The 7,777-nt window shown below is 32.9% G+C and overlaps 1 long non-coding RNA gene across 1 annotated transcript; it reads right to left on the minus strand.

Annotated features, from left to right (window-relative positions):
• Window positions 1-4,171: 4,171 nt before the first annotated feature.
• Window positions 4,172-7,559, minus strand: LOC307159502. The gene is made up of 3 exons (XR_013821387.1): window positions 7,454-7,559; window positions 6,889-7,083; window positions 4,172-4,220 (listed from the first exon to the last, which is right to left on the minus strand). It is a non-coding gene; the product is annotated as an uncharacterized lncRNA (long non-coding RNA).
• Window positions 7,560-7,777: the final 218 nt, after the last annotated feature.

Genomic DNA, 7,777 nt, shown 5'->3' on the forward strand with positions numbered 1-7,777 from the left:
CCGTTCACTCAGTTTAAGTATTCAGGAAAGTTTTATTTGAGGGACAGATCGAAATTGTTCGTCGTAGTTCAAGAAACATTAATAATTTGTGCCCATTCATGAACGATTCGTTTTTTGAATCGGTTCTTTTGTGAACCTGTTGAATAAATTCACAAAACTGTCAGAATGACTCATTTGAAGTCAATCAATTGACTCGCTGAATAAGTGATCCGGTCAAGCAGTTCCTAATGCGATGTCTCCACATACAGAATGGATTGATAGATGTAATTATCTTAATTATGTTATCTCTATTAATCAGTAGGTCTATGTCGGTATTGATCGTTTAAAAATTATCCTAAACTAGCAGTAATGTCATAGTTGTGCCTTTAGGTTAATCAGGTAAAAAGAGATGAGAAGTAATTAATTTTAATCTTTTCATTTTTGTACATTATTAACAATGGTCATGCATGAATAGTATGTGTATAGTGTGAATAGTGATGTACAGTAGGTCAAAAGTTTGGAAACATAGTCGGGATAGGCGCAATAAGCTTTTGCTTCTGCCTATTCCATTTCAGACTTTATGTTGATTTATGTCATCATTTGTTAAATGTTTAAATGTCTGAATAAAAAATCTGAAATCTGAAATCTGAACATTACGATTTTTTATATTTTTGAAAGAAATCTCTAATGCTTATCAAGGCTGCGTTTATTTGATCAAAAATACAAACAAAAAACTGTAATATTGTGAAATATTATTACAACTTAAAATAATAGTTTTCTATTTGAATATACTTTAAAAAATAATTTATTCCTGTGATGCAAAGCTGAATTTTCAGCATCATTACTCCAGTCTTCAGTGTCACATGTGACATCCAGCCAATCACATGATCCTTTAGAAATCATTATCATTCTAATATTCTGGAGTGTTGGAAACAGTTCTGCTGCCTAATATATTTGATGAATAAAAGGTTAAAAAGAACTGCATTTATAAAAAAAAATATATATTTTCTAATAATATAAATCTTCTTTACTATCACTTTTTATCAATTTAACACATCCTTGCTGAATAAAAGTATTGATTTATTTCAAAAAAAGAAAGAAAAAAAATTACTGACCCCAAATTACTTACCAGTAGTGTATATTGTTGTTACAAAAGATTTCTATTTTTAAAACATTTTTTTTACTTTTTATTTATCAAAGTATCCTAAAAAAGTATCACAGGTTATGAAAAAATATTAAGCAGCAGAACTGTTTCCAACTTTGATAATGAATCATCATATTAGAATGATTTCTAAAGGATCATGTGATAGACTGGATGTCACATGTGACACTGAAGACTGGAGTAATGATCCTGAAAATTCAGCTTTGCATCACAGGAATAAATGATAATTTAAAGTATAATAAATTGAAAACCAATTATTTTAAATTGTAATAATATATCACAATATTAGGTAACACTTTATTTTACGGTGTCCTTGATACAGAGTAATTACTTAGTTAATTACTTAGTAATAAACATTGTAATTACATGTACCAAAATGTAATTAACATGTAACTAAGTTATGGTACAGCCTGTACTTACAGATTGTAATTACACACATGTAATAGGCAGCTACTGTTACACATATGTAACAAGCCGAGTCTGTTACATACATGTTACAAACTTGGTACACTGTAATTATGTAAGAAAGTACTTAGTACCACACATGTACCTTAGTTTGAATTAACTCACTAGTTCACAGCTTAAATACATGCATTAGCTTCCTAATTACATTGCAATTACATAATATTACACAGGTATAAGCTACGTAAAATAAAGTGTATCAAGACTGTACTTAAGTGGACTTCATGTGTATCTACATACCTTATCCATATGTACCTTAGTTTGAATTAACTCACTAGTTCACAGCTTAAATACATGCATTAACTTCCTAATTACATTGCAATTACATAATATTACACAGGTATAAGCTACGTAAAATAAAGTGTATCAAGACTGTACTTAAGTGTACTTCATTTGTATTTACATACCTTATCCATATGTACCTTACTTTGAATTAACTCACTAGTTCACGGCTTAAATACATGCATTAGCTTCCTAATTACATTGCAATTACATAACATTACACAGGTATAAGCTACGTAAAATAAAGTGCATCAAGACTGTACTTAAGTGTACTTCATTTGTATTTACATACCTTATCCATATGTACCTTAGTTTGAATTAACTCACTAGTTCACAGTTTAAATACATGCATTAGCTTCCTAATTACATTGCAATTACATAACATTACACAGGTATAAGCTACGTAAAATAAAGTGTATCAAGACTGTACTTAAGTGGACTTCATGTGTATCTACATACCTTATCCATATGTACCTTAGTTTGAATTAACTCACTAGTTCACAGCTTAAATACATGCATTAACTTCCTAATTACATTGCAACTACAGAATATTACACAGGTATAAGCTACGTAAAATAAAGTGTATCAAGACTGTACTTAAGTGGACTTCATGTGTATCTACATTCCTTATCCATATGTACCTTAGTTTGTATTAACTCACTAGTTCACAGCTTAAATACATGCATTAACTTCCTAATTACACTGCAACTACAGAATATTACACAGGTATAAGCTACGTAAAATAAAGTGTATCAAGACTGTACTTAAGTGTACTTCATGTGTATCTACATACCTTATTCATATGTACCTTAGTTTGAATTAACTCACTAGTTCACAGCTTAAATACATGCATTAACTTCCTAATTACATTGCAATTACATAATATTGCACAGGTATAAGCTACGTAAAATAAAGTGTATCAAGACTGTACTTAAGTGGACTTCATGTGTATCTACATACCTTATTCATATGTACCTTACTTTGAATTAACTCACTAGTTCACGGCTTAAATACATGCATTAGCTTCCTAATTACATTGCAATTACATAACATTACACAGGTATAAGCTACGTAAAATAAAGTGCATCAAGACTGTACTTAAGTGTACTTCATTTGTATTTACATAACTTATCCATATGTACCTTAGTTTGAATTAACTCACTAGTTCACAGTTTAAATACATGCATTAACTTCCTAATTCCATTGCAATTACATAATATTACACAGGTATAAGCTACGTAAAATAAAGTGTATCAAGACTGTACTTAAGTGGACTTCATGTGTATCTACATACCTTATCCATATGTACCTTAGTTTGAATTAACTCACTAGTTCACAGCTTAAATACATGCATCAACTTCCTAATTACATTGCAATTACATAATATTACACAGGTATAAGCTACGTAAAATAAAGTGTATCAAGACTGTACTTAAGTGGACTTCATTTCTATCTTACCTTATTCATATGTACCTTAGTTTGAATTAACTCACTAGTTCACAGCTTAAATACATGCATTAGCTTCCTAATTACATTGCAATTACAGAATATTACACAGGTATAAGCTACGTAAAATAAAGTGTATCAAGACTGTACTTAAGTGTGCTTCATTTCTATCTTACCTTATCCATCTGTGCCTTAGATTGGATTAACTCACTAGTTCAGAGCATAAATACATGATTTTTGTCATCAGCACAGTCCGCTGATATCTGCATACACTATTTGAGTGTAGCCTGTTCATGGACGAGTGATTTTTGAGTGCTAAAAAAACAAAGCATAAGGCTACAAATTAAATATACCCAAACTTTAAGTGTACCTACCCTTTGTAGCCACCTGCCTGTCAATACAAATAATGGAAATTAATGAGATGTGAGCAGATTTTTACAATTCAAAACTTTATTCTGAAGTTTTAAAAGATTGCAACACAAAAATAAAATGGCTTTTTAAACATTAAGCAAAACATATTACCGGGACTGATTCAGAAACAAATAATACAATAGCCCCAATATAAAACAACTGAAAAATAAGGGTCTTATCTATATTTATACTTGATTGCCTTTCGCTTTTAGCTCTTCAATTTTAGCACGGACCTCTGGAGTCATTGATTCTGCACAACGCTTTGAATAATCTAAAAGCTTCTCTTTTTTGAGATTAAATGGTGGGAGGCTCTTTAAAAATTTTGGAGCTGCCATTGTAATTTCAGCCAGGGGAGCAGACAGAGCCAGTGTGTTACGATCCACACCTACAGTTTTGAAGGCCTTATTCATGCTCCCCTGACTCTTGTAAGCCTTCACAACTTTGTGGTACCGACGTACCACATCGTCAATTGTGCGAGCTGCAAAGAAAACAAGAAAAACAGAATTATAAGCCATTTACTTTAAACTGACTAGAATAGGACTGAAAGTATATATTAAATAGCATTGCTTACTCCCACCCAATTGTCATAGGCAGCATTGTAAATGATCACAGTACAGACAAGAATCAAGTCTGTGTCATATAAACTGCCAGCCAAACAACTTGCTTATCTACATGCATTGAAAAAATATATTTATTCAATGTTGTTTAATATACGTAAACCTATTTATTAAATGTTATCCACATGAGAGTTTCTCCTCATGAAAGACTGTGGATCTGTGGAATGTGGAACTGTGATAAGATGATTGACAGGGCAGTTTAAACGGTGACAGGATGCACATAACTAAGCAACAGAGCTGTCTGTTAAAGATGATGAAGTATTATGTCCCAAAGCTGGATACTACTACATGCCTCTCATACATACTCTAATGCAGGGGTACTCAAGTTCAGATGCCAAGGGGGCCACATTTAAACCATATTAAATGTGAAGGGCCACAAATTACAACTTGCATCGTAAAACTTTATTTATGACAATATTTACAGTTTTTACTAGAAATTCAGTTTATTACCTATCTTGCTAGGTAAGTCTTGCTAGTCTTTCTACTGAATAGTCAACTGAATACTGTAATACTGAACATAAAATTAAAATAAAATTTTATTTGGATAATAATTTTCTTGCGATATTAATGAGTTCATACTCAGAGTATTAAAAAACCTTGCTAGGTAAGTCTTGCTAGTCTTTGTCCTATTTAAAGTAGGCTAATACTGAACATGGAAATAAAAAATATGGAACAAAAAGTGGATTAACAGTTTTCTAGCAATATTAATTATTAATATTAAGCAAAAAAAAAAAAAAAAAGAGTTCATATTCAAACAGAGTTCATTTTTTTTTTTTTTTCAAAACGCAATAAATCCATCATTTTTCCCCCCCAAAACGCTATAAACGCTTTTTTTGTTTGTATTTTTAAAAAAGTCTTTTGTCTTTTATTTTTCGTGTTTGCATTTATGAGGAAAAAACAATGTTACGTGACAGTTCTCCATTACGGACGTGAGCGGCACTAAAAGACTTTCAAACTTTCACGGAGACCTCAAACAGAAAGCACAAACCTTTCTTTAAAAATGGCGTTTATCGCGTTTTGGAAAAGAGCTCTTCATATATTATCTTTATATTTTCAATATTTAACAATTATTGATTAGGCCTATAATATATATAGGCAATTAGCCTACATCAAATGTTCAATTATTTATTATATGTTTTCTTTAGATGACATTATACAGGGTCGCAACTTTTAAGTTTGTCAGAATTCGCTCAAAAGCAGCTTTGATCAGTTTTTCATGCGAGCCGTGCCCCGTTCCGAACAAAACTGCCGGTTATAACTGGAGGTTTTGCAAGTGTGTCGCGAACTCATCACTGCCGTGCTGACAGCTCGTAATTGTAATGGGAGCGCTTTTTGCTACTGTTTATAACCCATTGACACTTTGAAAATAAGTTTTGTTTTTATGAGGATCATCGGCCAATTACACATTGCAGTAGAGATGCGCGGATCAGCTCTAACGTCACCCGAATCAGCTGTGAAAGTGCGCAGCTCTGAATGCACGAGCTATGCATAGCGTGCCGCACACACAAGTTGCCTGACAGTTTTACCGTTTGTTTTGCTATTGTTGCGCTTAGCAAGTTAATGGTACATTTCGGAGATATCAAGTAGCTAAAGTCTCACTAAACATTTCACACACATCACAATGACGATGATGAATGTTATTTTTTATTAATCTACCAACGGATTATCGACCGTTCGCAATATACATAGATAAAAATCAAACTGTCTAATATTCGCGTATACTTTTGAGCTCAAATTATAAAAAAAGTGCGTTCATCTTTTGCATGACGCGGGCCATCAAATTAATGCCGATGGGCCGGATGCGGCCCGCGGGCCGCCTGTTGAGTATCTGTGCTCTAATGTATGTACTTTTTCCTCACAAAAGGAGTATACTTTTAGGGTGTAGTATATGAAGGCGAATTGAGATTGGTTGAATTTAGTATTGAATTGGGTGTGTTCAATGAGGACATGTGAAATGTACTGTACAGTGTTGGGGGCTACAAAAACAGGGGTTGGGAACCACTGCAGGTAAGAACAGCAGGATTCTATCAATAGTAAAAAAATGAAAAATAAAAAAAATATTATTAGGGATGGAGCTAAACTCTACAGGCCCACCAAAGTCAGATTTGAAGAACACTGTTATCCAGTATGTGCACTCTACTGTGAACTGCCCTGTCTGCTGGCTAATCTACTGCAGGCTATCCCATTATTTCTGAAGATAAACAAGAAACATGTGAGGTAAGCCCAACAACATTCTAGCAAATTGCATAGTTACAAAACATTCTTAGAATCACAATCATGACTCTTTTACACATTTGTATTTAATCATTGTATCTTGTTATTGATGTATGATGTAAATTTGATGTTAATTGAAATAGTCTTATGTATTCATTTACTAAATATAATAAGACGTTGGCAAGCCTAGGAAGGTGTGCCAAGGGATAAACATTTCAAATGATAAGTGTCCCTAATAGTAGTTATTCCTGTTAGAAAAAAAAAAGGTAACACTATGGCCCTTAATTGCAAAATGGTTGCCAAACACAACAGTACCTCTCGCCATTGCCAGAGGATGACAGTGCTCCTTTTTACTCTTCTTGCGGGATTTCTACATTTTGGAGAACGAAGAGGATGAAAGTGAGGAGCTTGAGGTGGATTTGAAGGTGGAGCTGGAGGTGGAGCTTGAGCTGGAGCTGGAGGTGGAGCTGGAATCATCTGAATCACGGGATTTGTACTTTTTTGACTTCCCTGCCCCCCCCACCCAAAAAAACAAACAAAAAAACATCACATTATAACAATTTACTTTTTGTGTGAACTGGTTTTCATTTGTATTCAAGTGCCTTCAGTTCACACCATAAATAAGCCTCAACTGCCAGTAATTTTTTTTGTTTTGTTTTTTACTGTGGATGTATTTTAAGCTTTGGCATCTGCTATCTCCTGACAAAGAACTAAAGTTTGAAAAGAAATGGGTAATCAAATTGTCCTATATATTTTGACACTTGACAGACTTTGCAAAAATGACTTATTTTAAAATCAGCCCCATCCTGTTGTCGCAAAGCAGTTCTACATTTCATTCCGCTAACATCTTAACAGACCTCACCCAGCCATAGTCACCAACCTGTTCTTGCCCTCAATTTTTTCTTCAAAATGTCAATTTCCTCATGCATTTTCTTAATTTTTTTCCGCAGTCTTTTATTTTTCTTCAGCAACTTCAGGGAGCTGGTTTTATCTGCAATCAACAAAATATTCAATGTAGAGTTAAGGCATATTTATGAAGCACTTAGATTTCCACTTTAACCAAAGCGCTAAATAAGATTTCAATAGGAGATAAAAAAAATGTAACAAATAAATAAACAAATGTTATTTGACAATACCATTTTAACATAAGATAAAAAAGCATGATGTTAAAAATAATCTACTAAATTAAAATCAGTGACATTGT

This window comes from Squalius cephalus (genome assembly GCF_949319135.1).
Source record: "Squalius cephalus genome assembly, chromosome: 5".
NCBI classification, from domain to species: Eukaryota; Metazoa; Chordata; class Actinopteri; order Cypriniformes; family Leuciscidae; genus Squalius; species Squalius cephalus.